Consider the following 21,279-nt stretch of genomic DNA (forward strand, 5'->3'; position numbering starts at 1 on the left):
ACATGACTCTCAAGCTAAGCATATGCTTACTCTCTTTCCTTAACAATGGTTCTGTAAACATCTGTAATCTGGACAAAGTTCAGTTCAGTTCAGTTCAGTTCAGTCGCTCAGTCGTGTCCGACTCTCCGCGACCCCATGAATCACAGCACGCCAGGCCTCCCTGTCCATCACCAACTCCCGGAGTACACTCAAACTCATGTCTACAGAGTCGGTGATGCCATCCAGAAAATTGAGAAAGATGACTTGAGAAAGATGAAAGTAAAATATAGAGGAAAGTAATTTAATGTTTATTAAGTCCAACAATTAATTCAGCTACTAAATCAGAGTTTTAACAAACTCTATAATAATGCTTGCTGCTGCTGCTGCTAAGTCGCTTCCCACATGCCAAACACGATTTACAAATGTTAACTCATGTTATCCCCATTATCTTATGAAGTACTACTATCGCCCCATTTTAGTGATGAGAAAACTGAGGCATAGGAAACAACATGTGCATGTTCAGTCACTAAGCTGTGTCTGACTCTCAGCACCATAATTCAAACCAAGGCGGTCTGCCTCCCAGGTCCATGCTCTTAGCTGTGCTATTACAACCTAAAAACATTGTTCAAGTACTATCTTATCTCCCCCGCCACCCCATTTTTTTTTTTTTTAATACTTCGTCTCAGCCTGGAACTCGTGCTTGGTAGCAGAACCCTGCAGGGTCTCTGAGCTGCTGATGACCGACTGCAGGGGCCCCGCCTCTGCCTGGTCCTCAGCAGCCTGGGAGCTGAACGGCCGTCCCACGTGGAAGCTCGAAGCCAGGCTTCGCCTGGGACCCCAGGGCTGAGCTGGGGGCCTCCAGGGACACAGAACTGGTTTTCCTCCGCAGGCAGCCACCAACGCCGGCGCCCGCAGGCGGCCCCACAGCAGCAGCGTCCGCAGCTCGCGAGCCATGTCGCTCCTCTGGTGTCCCGGGCAGCCATGCACCCCATTTTTAATATGCAGCTCAAAACCACCAAAGAAGGGAGCTCCCACATTCTAGAAATCTAAAAACTAAATCCCACATTCAGATTTAGTTGAAGTAATTGCGATGCTTTAGAGCTGCTACATGACTAGGTGCTCTGCTGATACAGTTAAAGCAGTCAGTTAAATTTAGGAGCTGAAGGAAATCATTTTTTTCTGGTGATAAGCATTACATGTTCCAAACCTCCCAGCACTACCAACTAACCAGAACCCCAGATCAGTCCCATCATTTTCCCCTGGAAAATGTACTCATTTTGCTGGATTCTCTTTTCTGACAGATGGTCAATTCTTGGTGTTGACACCTGAATACTAAGCTTTTCCATTTTTTTTCTTTACAGAGTCAACTATTCCAAAGGTCCATTCCATCTACATAATTTACGAGAATTAAATATGGCCAACAGCTCTTGACAAGTTGTTATTGGAATGTTTTGGGTCCTTCTACTTAGGAACTAAATGCAAAGTAATTCAATATGCCCATATTATATTTGATCATATATTCATTCTGTCTTCTAAAATTTTTTTTCAGTCTGAAAGATGTCTCATATGATACAATATTACACGTACACCCCAGTGACATCTAAGCATAAGCCATATCTTATTCCTTCTAGAGTGAAATTTCAGAAAAAACAGCTCTAGTTTAGCATTTACCCTAAACAATGTGCAGCTACTGCTAAAGAACTTTTAATTGTGAAAATCTTACACAGAATTCCTAACATGCATCAACTAGTTCACACGTTAATTTCTTTACGTGATCGTCACTGGCGTTTTTGTCTCACTGGGACTTAGCAGAGGTGGGGAAGCTTTTCTGCCACAAGAAAACAAAGGCCAGAGTCTTCATTACTCGTTACTGCTAAGCTACTGAGAAATCCTTCAAGGCCAACAGAGTTCAACAAAATAAAAGATGCTCATCAAATGCCAAGACAAGTAACCTTATTAACAAAAATTTTAAGGCCTAAATCCTCATATCAGATATTTACTTCGAAATATGTCAGCTTGACAAGAAATAGGATGCTTATATCTGGTGGATGAAAAAGGGAAAAATTGAGGCCAGTGTTCTAGGAAAAATCCAGTAAGAGATATGAAAAAAGGATAAAAGAAAAAGAACTGGCTATATGAATGAAATTTAAGATTACATAAGACAGCAGTTATAGATTTGAAAACAAGAAAGAATTCCAGAAGTCCCTGCTTTCACAGCATTTTGGTTCTAGAAAGATGGCAAAATACGGCTTCTTTTTCCACAGAGGGATGAGACTGGGGTCTCTCGCCTGCTCTCCTCATGCTTATCTGGGGGTCTCCCGCTGCTTCTAGCATGTGGTCTTCAGCTCTAACGAACCACTGACATGCACAACGAACTCAGAATAATACATTTTCAGATACAAATGGATGGAATAAATAAAGAGAAAAGTTCTAATCATGACATTTTTGCCTAGAAACAAAAGATGTACAAATAACTAGCTGGGGAAGGAGGTCCTTGCTTGGTCTAAAAGATCAGTTATATTTATAGCAAGCTTTACCCTTTTCTATTTAAAAGTATAAATAAATAAAACAGTGACTGGAATAGACTGGCTTATTTCTCCAGCATAAACACAGAAAAGGGTTAACTTTGTTTTCTAAGGGAAAAGATAGTCATCCTCTCACTTGGAAGAAACCAAGCCCCTCTGATTGTGGCTTTTGGACTAATTCCAACACATCTGTTTTTTTAGAAACTATGGGGAGAGGAAGGAAGGAAGGGCAGGCAGTGTAAGGTACTACAAGAGGGTACCCAGCAAGGTTGCGGACACTTAATTACCTAAAAGAGGTTAAGGCAGTTGATGAATTCAGGTCTATTGGAGACTGCAGCCTAGCCTATCTGTTCTGTACAGAACGACGTGGCCATTCTCATCCTTCTCATTCACATAGAGAAATGGAACTGCTACGTAAGAACTGTGCGTGGAACCTACAGAAATGGCACAGATGAACCTATTTTCAGGGCAGGAATAGAGACAGAGATGCAGACACACAGAGAGGGGACACGTGGCCACGGGAGGAGGGCGAGATGAAGTGGGAGCTTGGGACTGACAGATACACACTACTCAGATTAAAGCAGACACTAACACAGCACTGTAAAGCAATGACACTCCAATGATGTGTATGAACTGTATTCAGCTGTGCCTCGACTGTGATTCCTCTATGTACCCCAGTCTTGAAGTCTTTCCTCTACCTCTGGTTAACTTTGCTTGCTCCTACTTTTATCCCTAAATTGCATGTGACCAACACCCTCTCCCTTCTGTCAGATGAGACCTGTATTGCACTCATTTTCTGGAAATTTGCTTTAATACGGTCACTGATAAAATGCCAGATTGATACTACTTATTCTTGGGATTTCACCAGTAAACAATGACTGATCGATGAAAAATGTGAGAATGAACTTATAAGATACAGGGTTTCTGGAAAGACTTTCAGGATTGAGAGGTATAATCACAAATTCTAGAAAGCCTTTAGACTCAAGTCCCAAAATAAACTACACCGTATTCCAGGCTCAAGAGCTCAGATGTTGTTTATATCAGTTATTTTCGATTATAAAACCAAAGTAACACAGCATGTACAGGGAACAAAACTCTTTCAAGAAGGAGTAAAGGAACATCCAAATTAAAATCTGATTTGAAGTAGAAGCTGGTGATGGATGTCGATGGTTTTACTGTGCAAAGAATGATAACTGATAAATTCCTTCTGTGTCACTGCTTTCCCTCCTGTGAAGTTTCTGAGAAGGTACAGGCTGAAAACAATGACACATGACGCTAAACAAGGAGTTTTTAAAAATATTTTGGGAGAATGGCATTGTAGCATGTATATTATCATATGTGAAATGATCACCAGTCCAGGTTCGACGCATGATACCGGATGCTCGGGGCTGGTGCATGGGGATGTCCTGGAGGGAGGATATGGGGATGAGGGAGGTGGGAGGAGGGTTCAAGAGGGGGAACACATGTACACCTGGGGCGGATTCGTGTCAATGTATGGCAAAACCAACCAATATATTAATGTAAAGTAATTTGCCTCCAATAAAAAAAATAAAAAAATAAAACAGCAAAAAAAAAAATTTAATGAAAAAATTTTCCGCGTCCAAGTAGTAAGACCATGCAAACAAATTTATCACAAAATGACCTAGGCAATTCATTAAAAATGAGAGTAAATAAATCTTAAAGGGTAAGACTGGATACTCTAGCTAGTCCTTAAAAGCTGAAGTCCTCCTCCTAGTAAGGCAGTGTGAATTACCTCAACTGCTTACTTCTCATGAGAACAAACGTACAGCTAACAAATGCAGATTCCTTCAAGTCTGGGCAAGCCCACAAGTTGTCACCATCATAGAGGATCTCTCTCTCATGAATTTGACAAGTCTTAAAGGGAAGACTTTCCTGTCATGACTTAAACAGCACTGATTTTGAAAAAAAAAAAAATTTAAGTTGCATTTTGACATACAGCTTGGCAAATGTTATGATTAAAAACCTCAAGTGTAGCTGGATGTTAATAGTGATTAAGTGAACTGTCAACTCCACGTTAGACATCTCAGAGGTCCCCACACTGTGGCCATGTAATCCAAACCCCATTTCACACCAAACCGAGGACAGAATATAAGAAAGATAAGCAAGGTAGACCTGTCTTTGCATGGTGTCTTAAACTGGCAGAATGCATAAAAAAATTGGGGTCTTATGTTTAAAATTCAGTTATCAAAATATCCAATCAAGAGAGATTTAAGAATAAGCTTGCTTTGAGCGCATTCAACTTTTTTATCCTGTCATTCAACAAATCAAATGTCTATAAAACACTCGCTCCTGAACTTCCCACTCATGATGGCACTGGAACTGGAGGCCTAAAGGGGTCATGGCATTTCCTTTTAAAGACAAAGAGGGTGGGCAATTACATTTGGGGGTGATGCACACAGAGCTCTATTTTTTTTAAAAGGGAGAAAAGGCTTTGCCAATTTTTTAAGGGCCCTTCTAACTCCCAGTTATATTAACCTGGATCACTTTCCCTTTTTAATGTGAGATGAACGTAGAATGTTTTGCTTCAGAAAATCAAAGACCTGTGCATCTTAGCATTTTCTTCAGTGATCATACCTCGGCTTCAACCTCATGGGAAACTAAGCTAGAAACAATGAACAGCAATTTTGCAGAGGGGACTCAAGTATGAAACAACCATGACAAATGGGGAAAGCAAGCAGTAAGAAAAAAGTTTAAGAAACCACAAAAGGATACTCTGAAAAATAAAATTCAGAGACACGAGAAAAGATTAGTTCTGTCTTCCCAGGTGGAGCCAGTGGTAAAGAACCCACCTACCAATGCAGGAGACATAAGAACTCAGGTTCAATCCCTGGGTCGGGAAGATTCCCTGGAGGAGGGTATGGCAACCCACTCCAGTGTACTTGCTTGGAGAATCCCATGGACAGAGAGGCCTGGAAGGCCACAGTCCATGGGGTTGCAAAGAGTTGGACACGATTGAGAGACTTAGCACGCACACATAGCTGGAACACCTCAAGTATCTCATTGGATAAACTAAGGCTGGTTTTTTACAATTAGTACCATGCATCCGAAACAAAGGCGATATGGAATATACACACCAATATAATACACTTGACACACACGTGACTTTGACAATATTCTACTGTATCAGTCATTGATTAGGACTGGAAAAGAGCAGAACCCTGTGCCTAACCCCCTGCCCCCACCTACCTAAGGACAAAGGTCCCTGCCTACTGTTTGTAGAGAAGCTAAAGTCTCTCACGCCTCCCTGAGTCACAAAGGAGCAGGCTCAATCGGCTGGAGATTAGGACAATAGAGCCACAGAAGCAGTGTGGGCTGCACATTCCTGAAGTGTTGTATAGACCAGACTGCAGCTGTGACAGTAAACGGCTCCATCTTGAGCAGTACTGAGTCTATGGCGAACAGCTCCAAGGAAGGACCTTAGGAAAATGGGATTAACCCTACTGCTCATAAGCTTGTTCTGCCTGTTTATGTAAACAGGCAACAGCAACTGTCACCAAGGGGCCCACGTGGACATCTTCTGCTCTAAGGACGGCACTGCATGTCAGCAGGAAGTCAGACCTTCACCCATGATCCCATAGAAACAGAAGGATGTTCTCACAAGTCGGGATTTGGAAGCAGCTTTTGGCAGGAAAGAGCTCTCTGCAGGAGGCCCCTCTTAGATAAGGCATCCCCATGCTCTACTCATCTCTGGCCCCAGCACGCCTTTCAAATCTTCTGACCGCAGGACACCTTGCCTAATCCTGATCTCTTGGATCTTTCTGTAGATCAAAGCAGTAGAAATTAAGAATAACTAACAGATAACCAGATCTCCTCCCAAGCTTCTCCTTCAGCTTTCCCCGGAACACACTGTGAACAGGACAGCATCTGAAGAAAAACCACAGGAATTCCCTGGTGGTCCAGTGGTTAGGATATGGTGCGTTCACTGCCATGGCCCAGGTTCAATCCCTGGTCAAGGAACTAAGACCCTTCAAGCTGCAGAGCCGGAGGTGGGGTGGGGTAGGGCTGAGGGTCGGGGGAGACAAGAAGTCAACAAGACTGCACACAGTAGGAGGGGGACTCTGATTCTCTATCTCAAAGATTAACTGAGATTACTTCCTTTTTCCCTTTAAAAACATTCATGGCCAAGCAGAATCCTGGAAGATGGTTTTTGGAAGGACACTGAGCCTACCATATCTGCATATTGCCAGTATTCTGATTAGCAGTAATTTTCCTTTCCACCAACATCTGTCTCTCTCTCAAGTACTGATTTCTGAGCAGCCAGCAGCCGGCCCTGACTGGGGAACAGGACCTTATGAAAAGCAGTGGACCTGATTTAGGCTGCAAACTGAAGAAACAGAAGGAAAATCTCACTGAGTTAAAGAACAGGAAACATAGATCACCAAATAAAAATGATAAAAGAATCTGGAGCTACTGAGCTTGAAGAAAAGAAGGGAGGTAACCAAACCTGTTCTAACACTGCAGTACCCCCAGACTCGGCCCAATCTCCTCCATCCCCGCCCCTCTGAGACAAGTGCACCTTTGCCGATCTCTGCTATAAAACAAAGCCTTTGGCTTTTGAAATCTATTCAGTGGAAGGGTAAATTTTCACCTTTTACTAAATGCCAGTTCATATGAGCTTGTGATCCAACATCAGTTTCTTATTTGAAGAAAAAGATATTTTTTTGTTTGCTTAGCTGCCCTATGAAATGAATTTAAGAAACTTCTGTGTTACTCAGGAATTACCTAATTCAAGTTAAGACATGAGTTGGGGTATTTATAGATTACCACCTGCAGAGCAGTCACAGGATGAAAATTCTTTCCCTAATTTACTCATTTATTTGGGCTTATAAACTTTCTGAATTTGACTGAGACACCCGTCCCTAAAAGGCAGAGGAACTCCCTCCCTTGAGACCTGCAGGTTTCTCTGCTCTTCAGCGAACAGGCCTGGAGCACTCTGGCCTGGGGCCTTTCTTTGTGCTGACTGTTCCTTTTGCTGGATCTGCTCAGCCCATCCCTATCCGCACAAGTCTCCGTTCCTTTGCTCCACTCAGACCTTCTCAGTGATGCTACCCTCATCACTGGATTTAAAGCTGCAGCCTCCTCACTCCCTGCACCGGCTGCTCTACAATTTCAGAGCATGTACTACCCCCAGCACACTAATTATATTTATTACTAGTATAATAAAGATACTAATTATGCTTAATAACTGCCATCCGCCTCCTCCCACTGGAATACAAACTCCTCAAAGGGTAGGGATCTCAGTTTAGTTCACAAGCATCCTCAGATCCCAGACCAGTGCCTGGCACAGGGCAGGTGAGCAAATACTTCCTGAATGAACTAACTGAAATGTAAGATGTTGCTCATGATCACAATTACAACAAAGAAATTTACTGTGCAACAGACAAAGCATTTCCAATTAAAAGAAATATCCTATTACTGCTTTTAAGGCAGTCAGGACCATAAAAGGTTGACTTTTTTAAAAAATGGAACAAGTGGGAAAAGACAAATTCCTGTGAAAATTGTGTGCCCAGTAAATCAACAATCAGACTATATCGCTTTTCAGAGACACTAACAGTCAGAACAGGGGCTGAAGGGAATCTGATTCCAGTAGGCAAAAGGATTTCAGACCTCAAGTTTTAAGAACAGTCTCCAACACTAACTGGACATTTTTAGATATATATCATCTTATTTTTATAACTCAAGTTTCTGATACCTAAGATGTAAACTGATTATTTATTTGGCTGTGCCGAGTCTTAGCTGGGGCATGTGAGCTCTAGTTCCCTGACCAGGGGTTGAACCCAGGTCCCCTGCATTGAGCTTGCAGAATCTTAACCACTGGACCACCAGCGAAGTCCCTAAACTGATTTTTAAGGGTGGATTCTTAATGCAAGAACTCTTTCTGGTAAACAACTCAGTATTTAGGGCTAAAAATATCTGTTTCTTTGTGAACTTCCCCAGTGGACCAGTGGTTGGGAGTCCGCCTTGCAGTGCAGGGGGTGCAGGCTGGATCCCTGGTTGGGGAGTTGAACCCACATGTCGCAACTAAGACCCCACGTGCTACAATTGAGACCTGACACAGCCACATAAATAATAAAAGAGAATTCTAAAAATAAATCACTTACTTTTATTTACTATATTAAATCTAAAGTATTTTACAAATAGAGAAGAAAGGCTTTTGCAGCAGCAGCAGATTTCAAAACACAAACTGGATTAAGTCATGGCTTAGAAATCACTCAATGGCTTCTCTGTATTTAATAATATAAAACACCTCATCCTGCCGGAAAGATGTGGCCTGGCCTCTGCAGTCTTCTCGACAACCTCCCTTCCAGCCCCCTGCCTTATCCACACAGGACACATCACCCACACCCCCAGCTCACAGTCTCCCCTCAGAAGGGCAGGTGCTCACTGTCCGCTGTGAGCAGCTCTGCCCCCACCATCCCACCCCTGAAGTCTCCCCTTCCCACGGAGGCCTCATTCATATGTTAGCACCTTATTCGCCTTTCTTAACACTTGCCCTCAGCAGTTTCTGTCATACAGTGAGTGTTTACACAGTGGAGTAAATATTTAAATATTTGCTGAATGAATGAGTGTGCACCCACCAGGAGTTAATTCAAAGTCTAAGAGATCAACTGATACTTTTAATTTTATGAGATGTAAAAAAAAACAAAAAAACACCCCAGGGTGACTACGGAAAGTGTAGTACTATTTCTTTCAGGCCCAATTCACTCCGTGAGGGCCATGCATCACTCAGCTGTTTCAGGGTAAGTTCACTCCCCCAAAGGAACATGCTCACCTGCTCTGCAGGAGTCTTCTTTACCTTTCAGTTTTCTTTTCCCAACTACATGAAAAAAACACAAAGATTACACAGTACCTTTGCAAAAAGTCTATAGATTGTTTTATAAAACAAAGTTATATGCAGAGAATTCTCAGTCCACTGAGGTTTGCCTCTGGCCTGGACCAAATATATTCTGTACACGCTGGCAGAGTTTAAAATGAGGAATTGTATTAAATACAAGGTGTTGAATTTTCATGTTAATACCTGTTAAATGTTAAACACCAGGCACTGCACTACAACTGATACAATTATCACAGCATCCAGTTCACTTCCAACAAACTCCATGTAGCATTTACAGTGAGCCAGGCATGGTTTTCTGCACTTTAGGAATGTTCACTCCTCTATGAAGGAGACACCACTACCACCCTTTCACGTCACAGATAACAGAGACATTAAATAGCTTGCGAATCCTCACATGGCAGTTACACAGTAGACAAGGGACGCTGACTTCAGCGTCAACGTTGTGGAGACACAAGTCACTACTGTCTCACCAAAGATGACTAACAACATGCTGTTAAGGGCCATACCTTTGAGAAGTCTCCACCTTTTAGGGGAAGTGGAGCTGTGAACATACACACACACACATATTATATACTGACTTGGTCAAAACGTTCATTCACGTTTTTCATGGTATGGGAAAACCCAAATGAACTTTTTGGCCAACCCAATAAAATACATTTGTGCTAAGTTTATCATGCATGTATGAAGAGATTAAAAGAGAAGATTGACAATTGTGTTTGAGTAAGATCAAGAAAGTGAAGAGGAACTCAAAAGCCTCTTGATGAAAGTGAAAGAGGAGAGTGAAAAAGTTGGCTTGAAGCTTAACATTCAGAAAACTAAGATCATGGCATCTGGTCCCATCACTTCATGGGAAATAGATGGGGAAACAGTGGAAATAGTGTCAGACTTTATTTTTTTGGGCTCCAAAATCACTGCAGATGCTGATTGCAGCCATGAAATTAAAAGACGCTTACTTCTTGGAAGGAAATTTATGACCAACCTAGATAGCATATTAAAAAGCAGAGACATTACTTTGCCAAAGGTCCGTCTAGTCAAGGCTATGGTTTTTCCCGTGGTCATGTATGGATGTGAGAGTTGGACTGTGAAGAAAGCTGATCGCCGAAGGATTGATGCTTTTGAACTGTGGTGTTGGAGAGGACTCTTGGGAGTCCCTTGGACTGCAAGGAGATCCAACCAGTCCATCCTAAAGGAGATCAATCCTGGGTGTTCATTGGAAGGACTGATACTAAAGCTGAAACTCCAATACTTTGGCCACCTCATGCGATGAGTTGACTCACTGGAAGAGTCTGATGCTGGGAGGGATTGGGGGTGGGAGGAGACGGGGACGGCAGAGAATGAGATGGCTGGATGGCATCACTGACTCGATGGACATGAGTTTGAGTGAACTCCGGGAGTTGGTGATGGACAGGGAGGCCTGGCGTGCTGTGATTCATGTGGTCACAAAGAGTTGGACACGACTGAGTGACTGAACTGAACTGAACTGAAGATCAAGAATGGAGAAGGCAATGGCAACCCACTCCGTTACTCTTGCCTGGAAAATCCCATGGACAGAGGAGCCGGTAGGCTGCAGTCCCTGGAGTCGCTTCGAGTCGGACACGACTATGCAGCTTCACTTTCACTTTTCACTTTCATGCATTGGAGAAGGAAATGGCAACCCACTCCAGTGTTCTTGCCTGGAGAATTCCAGGCACGGGGGAACCTGGTGGGCTGCCGTCTATGGGGTCGCACAGAATTGGACACGACTGAAGTGACTCAGAAGTAGTAGTAAGATCAAGAAAAACTTTATGGTAAATAGATATCATTGTGGTAAAATTCAATGACATCATTAGGACTCATCCTCCTTTACCTTTTGGAAGCCTCTAACACGGAATTCCATTCTCATCTCCTCTGGATGCTGTGTTGTCCCGGCCTTCCTCCCATTCCTGGAGGGGAAGCTCTTCTTACTCTGCCCACTCCCTGGATGTGGACGGTCCTCAGGGCACCATCTGAGGCTCTCCAGTCCAACCACTTTACCCATTCCCTCCTCTCTCCACCACGTCTATTCCAGTGGCTTACTGTGCCAACTAAATGCTAATGTCTCCCAAACCTGTGTCTTCAGCCCAGATCTTGCCTGTGTTTCAGACCCATGAAGTACCGACTCAGAGTTTCATTACACAGCCCTTCAAAACACAAACACACTTTTGACAGTCCTATTTCAACCTTAAAGATCAAAGCATCATTTGACACCCTGTTCCTTATCATGTGTTGGAGGTCTCTGAGTGGCAGAAATAAGCTCTGGGTGATAGGATTATTGGTGATTATTTCCCCCTTTCTGTCTCAAGCACTAATGCAAGTATTTATTGATTTTGAAAGAACTGTCCTCTACTTTAGGAAAGTTTTTGTGAGTACCTTCCCTGGATCAATTTCAGTAATCCCTTAAAAACAAGAGAATGACAGACCAGCCAGAACATAGGGAAGTAGCTAAGCTTATGTCTGTGTATGCATGCTCAGTCGTGTCCAACTCTGTGACCCCATGGACTGTAACCCACCAGGCTCCTCTGTCCATGGAATTTTCCAGGCAAGAATACTGGAGTGGGTTGCCATGTCCTACTCTGTTATGACTGTAAATTAGCCAATATTCTTTTCAGGACTTTTTCTCTTAATAAAAATTAGCTGAAAAATATTCTCTTTGATCTGCAAGTGAACTGAGAGATAAAAACATTGTTTATACTTGAAACTAGAATCTGAAAGCTCCAGAAAGAGGCTATTATCTGCTACAAGGGCCACTGGAGCCAGAAAGACTAGGCTGACTTAGAAGAAATAGCCTGAAGAGTACTGCTTTGCAGAGCTCGTCTTAAAAAGTAGCCAGTGAAAATAACTGAGGAGAAAAGCTGAGAGCAAAGCAGGTTAGGAAGACCTAAAAACATACTTTCATAAAGAGCGAAGGAGGTCAATGCAAGACCGAGGAGTCAGAGGGAGCGACAACAGAGGGCTGGGTGGCCTGGGGGCCAAGGGGACACTGCACAGGAGTGGGCTGGGGAGCACCTTTTCTTTCAGAGAAAAGGACAAGTCACACGTAGGCACCTGGGGAATACGAAAGAGACAGTGAAGTAGAAACAGCAAGTGATCCCACCTGGAGAGAACTGCTGTGGGTATTTTCGTTTATAAGGAGAAAAGCAGTTTTCAGGAGGAACTTCTGGGGCAAGTTAAAGCATCCTGGTTTCCTGCTGACATCAATTCAAAAAACAGTATTCTTAAGAGCTTGCCCCTGCTTCTACAAGATACATTTTCTTATATGCAAGTCCCCTTCATGGTTTTGTTTTCAATTTTTCTTCCTTTCTTTACCTTAATGTTTCATAGAAAATTATGCTGGGCCCTCTTTGGAGCTATTGTATCCATATGGCAAGAATGGATAGTATGAAAAAGGATCAAAGGAAAAGAAAAGATGGGGAGAAAAATCACAGAAATGATGGAAGAAAATGTCCCAGGATTGAAGGACATGAATTTTCAGAATAAAAGGACCCAGTGTGGACCAAGAATAGCACAAGAGGCAAGACTCACGCCAGGGTACACCATCATGGAACTCCAGACCACCAGGGAAGGAGGTACTGTCCTCAAACTCCCAGTGAAGGAGAAAAGAAAAACCGAACCAGCAGAACAAGGGTATGCAGAAAGGGTGTGAACCTCCACGCCTCAAAAACACTTACAGACCCTGGTAGGTATAAGGACACCTTCAAAACTCTGAGAGAAAATCACTTCTAGCTTGGGACTCTACTTCACTTCCAAACTATCAAAACAAGTTTGTGGGCAAAATGAAGTCCTTCAGATATTTCTCAGGACATAAGCATGTAACCAAGATATGCGACGTCATGGGAGCCAGCCCAGGAGGAGAGTAAAGGTCCATTCCTGAATGACACTGATAGGGAGCAGTAAAGGGAGGAGGAAGAAGACTGCAGGCTCCAGTTAAAAAAAAAAAGGAAGTGATACATCTGAGCACACAGATGATGTTACTGATGAGAATGTGATTCATACCTTGGAGCATCTGGAAAGACAATTAACACAGGCAGTGAAAAACCAGGCAGAGGCGAAGCTACACAAGGACAGGCAGGCAGGAGCGCCAGGCCCAGAGGCGAAGGGCTCGGGCAGAGGTGCAGACACAGGGCCGCTTCCTGGGCAGGGCTGGGGGAGCGCCACCAATTCCTGGGCCCCAACCCAGCCTCCACTGAGCCGAAATTTCTAGAGGAGGGACCTGCTGTAGCTTTAAAGTACCTCAGGCGACTCTTATCAAGCATGTTGGGGAAATGCTAACCAGTACACTGGGATCAGTAAACTCAGAACTGATTTGCTTTTCTAAGTCAGAGAAGGCGATGGCACCCCACTCCAGTACTCTTGCCTGGAAAATCCCATGGACGGAAGAGCCTGGTAGGCTGCAATCCATGGGGTCACAAAGAGTCGGACACGACTGAGCGACTTCACTTTCACTAAGTGCAGCTCTCCTTTTAACAGCTAATGTAAGTTATTTTCATTAAACCAAAAATATCATTAGGGCAAATGCAGCATGTTTCAAACGTCAAATAAACACAGACACACACACCCAATGGACATCTTTTTATATGGTCAATGAATCTATGACAAAGAAGATAAGAATACACAATGGGGAAAAGACATTCTTGTCAATAAATGGTGTTGAGAAAGACAGCAATTAGCAAATGACTGAAGCGGAACCACTTTCTTACACTGCAGACAAAAATAAACTCAAAATGGATTAAAGATTTAAATGTAAGATCCGAAACCAAAAGCTTCTAGACGAAAACACAGGCAGATCTTTGACCTTGATCTTAACAATTTTTTTTGGATCTGTCTCCCCAGGCAAGGGAAACAAAAGTAAAATAAACAAATGGGACTACATCAGTCTTGAAAAAGTCTTTGCACAGTGAAAGAAGCTATCAACAAAACAAAAAGGCAGCCTACTGTGTGGGAGAAGATACTGTATTGGCAAACACATCAGATAAGGGTTAATACCCAAAATATACAAATAATTCACACAACATCAAAAAAACACAAACAACCTGACTAAAAAATGGGCAGAGGCCCTGAACAGACATTCTTCCAAGAAGATACACAGATGGCCAACAGGCACAAGAAAAGATTCTCAACATCACTATCAGGGAAATGCAAATCAAAACCACAACGGGATACCATCTAGTGCCTCTCAGAATGGCTATGTATCAAAAAGACAAATGACAAATTTTGGTGAGAACGTGGAGAAAAGGGAACCTTCATGCACTGCTGGTAGGATTGTAAACTACAGAAAACGGTATGGAAGTTCCTCGAAAACCTAAAAATAGAATTGCCAAATAATCCAGAGATTTCATTTCTGTGTATTTACCCAAAGAAAACAACAACATGAATTCAAACAGATAACTCGCACACCAACGTTCACTGCAGCGTTATTTACAATAGCCAAAATATGGAGGTAAGCTAAGAGTCCATTGATAGGTGAATGGAATACTACTCAGCCCAAACAAAAATGAAATCATGGCACCTATGACAACATCTAGAGGGTATATTATGCTAAGTGACATAAATCAGAGAAAGGCAAATACCATATGATTTCACTGATACATGCAATTTAAAAAAACAAAAATAAAAAATGTAATCAAGCACAGGGATGTAATATACAGCATAAGGAATATGGTCAATAACAGTCTAGTAACTTTGTATGGGGACAGATGGGTACTAGACTTACTGTCGTGCTTTCATAAAACATGCAAATATCAAATCACCATGTAGCACACCTGAAACTAACACAATGCTTGCATATATTGCAATTAAAAAAGCCATTTTTGACTCACTGTGAAATTTTCAAATGATAACAGAAAACTGGTTTATTCAACTTAAGTAACCATCTGTTGCAAAGACCTTCCTGAATTTCTCCAGGGATCCTCATATCCTTTGGCTTTTATCAACAGCATTGAATAGTCCCATAATTTTCCATCATCCACGTACTGGAAACACAGTTTCCAGGTTCACCCTTCCAGTGTATATTCCTTTTGCCATAGGACACTTGGTCATCTTCATTTATACAAATGCCACAAAACACACAGCTCTTAAGATGCTGAAAATGCTCCAATGTAACATTCCTGTTTGACAATCATAAAATGCTGTCTAATAATCTGTGTACCACTACACACTAGGAACCAGACATATTTTCTTACTCATCGCAACAATTTTACTAAGTTAGTATTATCAATTCCATTGCACATATGACGAAACTGAGGTTGAGATTAAATGCTTGTAAATAATAAAGTGCAAGGTGCAAACCCTAGTCTGTTGTTTCTAAAATATCATGCCTGACTCGTTTCCTGCAAGTTCTGGAATTTCAGCGTTCATCTAGTTGTTCACCCTGTCCCCTTTCCTAATGAGAAAGTTAGGGTCCAAAACTTTGAAGTGATTCCCCGAAATGGCAGAATTAGACCAAATTCCTCGGCCCTTGACTTCTACTCTATTTTTATTCCACAAATCTATGCACCTGGTGCTATACTAGGTGCTGGACAGAGCTAGCATTTATTATTAACTCTGTGCGGGGCTCTACTGTGCTTTAACCTGCACTGAATCACTCAATCCTTACGGCGGTCCTAGGGTATATATGAATTCCATTTGACAGGATGAAGAAACTAAAGTGAGAGAGGTTAAGTAACTTGCACACGGTTACACAGCTAGCAAGCAGCAGAGCTAGTCTGAAACCCAGTCTGTCTGACTCGGAAGTGCAAGCTCTTAGCATCCGCAAGGTTGACAGTCCACATTATCTCTTCTGAATGCCCATATGGTTTTAGTCTTCTAATTAAAAGTGTACACACGATGGGTGGACCCTTCTTGAATCCAGATGATTCAAACAAATGAAATGTTAGGAAGTGAAACCAACAGGAAAATCTGTGCACTGACTGGTTGCTCAGTAATACCCAGGAACATATTTTTTAAGGTGTGATGACAGTGTTGTGGTTATGTTGAAAACTAGTCCTTATCTTTCACGGATACATACACAAGTGTTTACAGATGAAATGATTATTTCTGGGATCTGATCCAAAACCATCTGGGAGTTAACAGTGGGATGGAGAACAAGACTGGCCTGGTGTTGGTTGGCTCCAGAAGCTAGTGATGGGTACATGAGGTTTATTAGTTTTTTTCTATCATGCAAATGTTTGAAAATTTCTATAATTAAGAAAGAATGCATGATTTTTTTTTAAAGGCAAGAAAAACCATGATATTAACAGTATTTGGAAAACAGAAATATGAATGATTTTCCCTCCTCTACTTTTTAATTTTCAATTTTCTATGATACTTTTATAATGGAAAACATAAAATAAGCTACTTAAAGAAATTCCCTTTTTCTCAAAAGACCCAGAGCAAGTCCACCCATAATCTAATGAGGTTAAAGTATCATGACAAAAGCATTTCCCACCTCTTAATCAGTTAACTACCCATTCAAACACTTTAAAACGGGCCACTTTCTGAGGACAAATACGGTCTATTTTTTTTTTTTTAATATTTACTATCTATTTGGCTGTGCTAAGTCTTATTTGAAGCATGTGGGGTCTTCGATCTTCACGGCACCAAGCAGGATCTGAAGCATGTGGGATCTAGTTCCCCAACCGGGGCCAGAACCCCAGCCCCCCGCATTAGGAGCACAGAGTCTTAGCCATTGGACCACCAGGGAAGTCCCCAAATATGGTCTTTAAATGGGCCAAGAGCACAAAGGCACATGAACACAGAACAGATTACAGACAGATTTAACAAAAATAACGATGGTTACCCAGACTGATAGCGGTGAACACTTGGTAGTGTGGGACACATGTTGAATTACAATGCTGTACAACTGAAACTTACATAATAGTAATAGTAAAGAAAATGTAAACCCCCAAAACAGATATGGTCAGGTAAAAATGGGCGATGATTCAAAGGATAATATATAACATGCTTTGGTTTAAAAACAGAACAAAACTAGTAATACCGCTACTCTTGAGAGTAGGCGGAGTTTGGGATGAAGACCTTGAACGTGCAAGGCTGCCCTTCGCATGGATCTTAGTACAGGGAGCTCCTCCTCGCCTGTGCATGGCCAGCTGGGGACAGGACAGCCACAGCTCCTGGGATAGCTGTCTTCTAGCTCAGTGACACAACAGTAATTTCCACATGTCACAGTATGAAAATAAAGTTTGGAAAGTAGTGGCTTAAGCTCGAACTGTCCTGATCATTGCTCAAAAGCTGAATAAACGTGTAACAAGGTGCAACGGTACACCGTCATCTCTTTTTGAAATGTTGGCACAGAAAAAAGAAGTAACACACCGTGTTATAGGTCAATACCATTGTTTCCGTTCTTCTTTTTTTTTCCTATCTGCACTCCCTCCCACACCCCACCTGTGAAATCCGAAGGTGTATTCCAGCAGCATTCAATGAAGCAAACCTCCGAACATAAATGCTAGCTCAGGGGCGTTAAGGTTAAACTGTGGGAACAGGAGCAAAATCCTGAATCCCTGTGCCAAAGCTAAACGCATTCAAGGTAAGTCTGACATAAATTCCACTTGATAAGAAAGAGACATACTTAAGTGTCAGTGGATGGAAAGTCTTCAGAGAGTAGGAGCTTAGAGCTGATAAGGATCTTCTTTTATTACTGCTATTATTTAAATTTTTTATTGCACCTCACGGCACCTGACCAGGGATCAAACCTGCACTTCTGCACTGGAAGTGTGGAGTCTTAACCACTGGACCACCAGGGAACTCTGAAAAGACAATAAACTGAAGCCCAAATTACTCACTTAAGTTCACAAGCAGCTGGACAGGGGCCAGTCCCCAGCTGCCAACAACTGAACTTACTAGGACATCTCCAGAAACCTCTTGCTAATTGCCTCTTTGAATCTCTCTAAAACCATAAAACAATCTCCAAGGACTTCCTGCTTTGCAGGGAAACTGAATTGCTGGTTAATCTGCAACTAGCAAACCACTGTTCAAGGAACCAGAAGTTAACCTCATGCCACTAATTAACCTTAAATTTATGATATTTAAACACATTTTCCTTTATTAGTCAGTTCCTGTTTATATTTATGAATTAAAAAGGAGGCTTTGTCATTCTTGCACAGGATAGAAAATATTTTCAAAAGCAAACTATCATGGTCTTCTTTATATAGTTAAGGGGGGGGGCACATATGATAAGTATACCAAGATCTATGTATAGAAGCCATGTTTGTACCCTGTAAGAATGAAGACATCACTAATAAAGTTTCCCTCTCTGTACTGAGAAAACAGTCCAGACAAAAGAGGCCCCAACCAAAAAGAATATGCGATTGGTGGAGAAGCAGAAAAATGAGCTACCAAGACAGGCTCAACTGAGGGAGAGGAAAAAGACAATATGTATCTCTGCATAAATTCCTGTGTACTGAGAGCAACTTTATTTCAATAACCAGCAAGTGCCTAGACTCACAGGATAAACATTAAGGAAACAGAAACTTCTGTATCCATATTGGCAAAAGCTGTACCGTGATAGCAAGCAAACAAAACTCTTCAAATTTCTCTCACAAAGTTTCAACAAGAAAAATCTAAAAGTTCCTTCTCCAGGGGGAAAAAAAAAAAAAGGGACCAGTGTTTTTATTCCTAGGCACTATAGTGTATGCCTTGGGTTAACGTGAAACCCAAGAACACAAGGTCTGAGTCACTGGCAATGACATCTGAGTAGGTTCTTCATTTTGTTTCCTGCCACAAAGAAAATTCTGCAGGAACAGGGGTCACTTTTTGAACACTATTAAGGACAAGTTAAGGCAGAAATAGGTTCCCCAGCCCCCACACGAAACCATAAAAGTCCTTCACCTAAAACAGGCTTTTAATTAACATAAGGACACAAACTTAAGTCCTGATGTCCAAATTTTAGAGTCCCTGGAAAGGAGGCTTCAAGTACCTACATAACATATGATGTGGGACTGTTTACTGAAATCAGAAACTGGGTCTGGGGCATTATCAGTAAAAGGTGGTAATTCTCAACTTCTATACATCTGTGTCTTTCCTGTGAATCTGCGGAGGAAAAGCAGTAGGAGAGACAGAGGCTGTTTCCCCCCGTCTCCCCTGAAATTCTTCACATTTATAACCATCACCTCTCATCACAGAAACACACACAGGCTTTCTTTCCCCCTCTTTACAAATACATCTACTCTTTCCTCCCCTCTTTAGATAAAAAAATGGGCAGAAATCAGATGATTCAAAATGTTCAGACACACCTAATACAAGCCTACGATGCACCTGACCCAGTCCAGGGATATTTGTGAGTTTACTCAGCACCAGATGGGGGGATTAAAAAAAAAAAAATGAATCCTTAAGGCACTCACTGTTCAACAGCAGCTGCCAACTGATACATCATGATCTGCACAACTCAAAATCAATTAAAACTCAAAGGACAGTACTGTGTACGGAAGAAGACCACAGAACCTAGCACAGCCTTACTACTGCCCACCTGGTTTGCAGCATCCTAGCTGATTTCCCTGCTCTCAAAGCCCCCTCCTTTTCAATGTGTCCTGCGTTCAACTGCCAGATTCTACCTTTGTGGGACTGTTTACTGAAATTAGAAACTGGGTCTGGGGCATTATCAGTAAAAGGTGGTAATTCTCAACTTCTATACATCTGTGTCTTTCCTGTGAACCTGCGGAGGAAAAGCAGTAGGAGAGACAGAGGCTGTTTCCCCCAGTCTCCCCTGAAATTCTTCACATTTATAACCATCACCTTTCAAGGAGCCTCCTTCCTGCTCGAGAAGCTTCACAGACTCCTTAGATCACAGACTCACATCTAGATCAAACTCTTCTTCAGGTTAAAGTCTTCTACAGGCTAGCTCCACTTACCTGTTCAACTCTGTTGAATGCCAATCCGTTTTAGAGGGGTAGGACACAAGCCTAATTCCACTAACTCGTCTGGCAGCCTTCATGCTCAGCAGTAACCGTTTCCCCTATCGTCAGCGCAGACCCATTCGCTCTCTGACATTCCTTTAGGGCTCGGGCATCATACTTTACAAATGGCAGTTGTGTCCCAAGCTACTTTTATAGTGTTACCATCCCAACCAGACGTTCCTCTTCCCTGCCACCCCTTAGTGAAGTCAAAAAGTCTTGACTTCGTGAAGTCGCAGGCAGTTTGGGCATGGGGGTCCCAACGCTGCACCTTGTAAGAGAAGGGCAGGGTCTGGAGAGACTGCAAAAGGCGGAGGAGGAAATGAAGGAAGGAGAAAAGGGAAGGGAAGGTTCCTGCTCTGTACTTTGTCTTCTCTTTGGAAGCCGTGGGTGGGGGGAGGGGGAGTTGAAGGAGGAGACGCCAAGAAATGAATTCTTGAAGGCGGCAGAAGAAACTCAAGGTGCTCGCTAGGAAGGAAATATAGGCCCCTGGGTAACGGAAGGGCTCCCCATCACCCCTGGGAGAGAAGGAATAGTTACAACATGAAACAAAGAGGTTGGGAGTCAGGAGGTGAGGGGTGGAGAGGTTTCACCGATCCCGCATCTCCAAAGGTCGAGCCATAAGGAGAGGAGAAGGGACGCCACGCGTCCCTCGGGGCAAGCGGGGCAGGGTGGGCGCCTCAAGACGGCTCCGGGGCGAGCATTCATGGGGCACCTCTTCTACCGGGCGCGGGGGCGGGGAGGTGGTTTTGAGTGGGGTCGTCTCTCAAAGCGAGAAACGGTTTCCCGAGACAGGGGTCTCCGAGAACGGAAACCCCGGGTCCGCAGAAACGTTACAGCTTTGAGGCACCGGCATTCCGCAGTCCCAACCCGGCTTTCCCACACACTCACCGCGTCTCCTCCAAACGCCACCGCTCCAGCTGCAGCTACCGGCCGGCGCAGCCGCACTCAGCGCGCACCGCCCCCACGTGACGCGCCCCGGGCCCCGCCCCGCCCACGTGACTCGCAGGGCCCGCCCATC

General features: G+C 42.9%; 1 protein-coding gene across 3 annotated transcripts in view; it reads right to left on the reverse strand.

Moving 5' to 3' along the window:
• The window catches only part of SIRAL1 (SIR2 antiphage like 1), a 47,477-nt gene extending 26,250 nt beyond the window's left edge, over nucleotides 1-21,227 (reverse strand). For 2 of the 3 annotated variants that reach the window (XM_055415911.2, XM_055415909.2), the window contains exon 1: nucleotides 21,150-21,227. The gene's annotated coding sequence lies outside the window, so the exon portion shown is untranslated. Of the gene's footprint in view, nucleotides 1-9,297; nucleotides 9,343-21,149 lie in introns of all 3 variants that reach the window. The other variant, XM_055415910.2, reaches the window with a different exon arrangement.
• Nucleotides 21,228-21,279: the final 52 nt, after the last annotated feature.

The sequence above is a fragment of the Moschus berezovskii genome, chromosome 25 (assembly GCF_049115385.1).
Source record: "Moschus berezovskii isolate FMDL1 chromosome 25, NW_MosBer_1.0, whole genome shotgun sequence".
Classification (NCBI taxonomy): Eukaryota; Metazoa; Chordata; class Mammalia; order Artiodactyla; family Moschidae; genus Moschus; species Moschus berezovskii.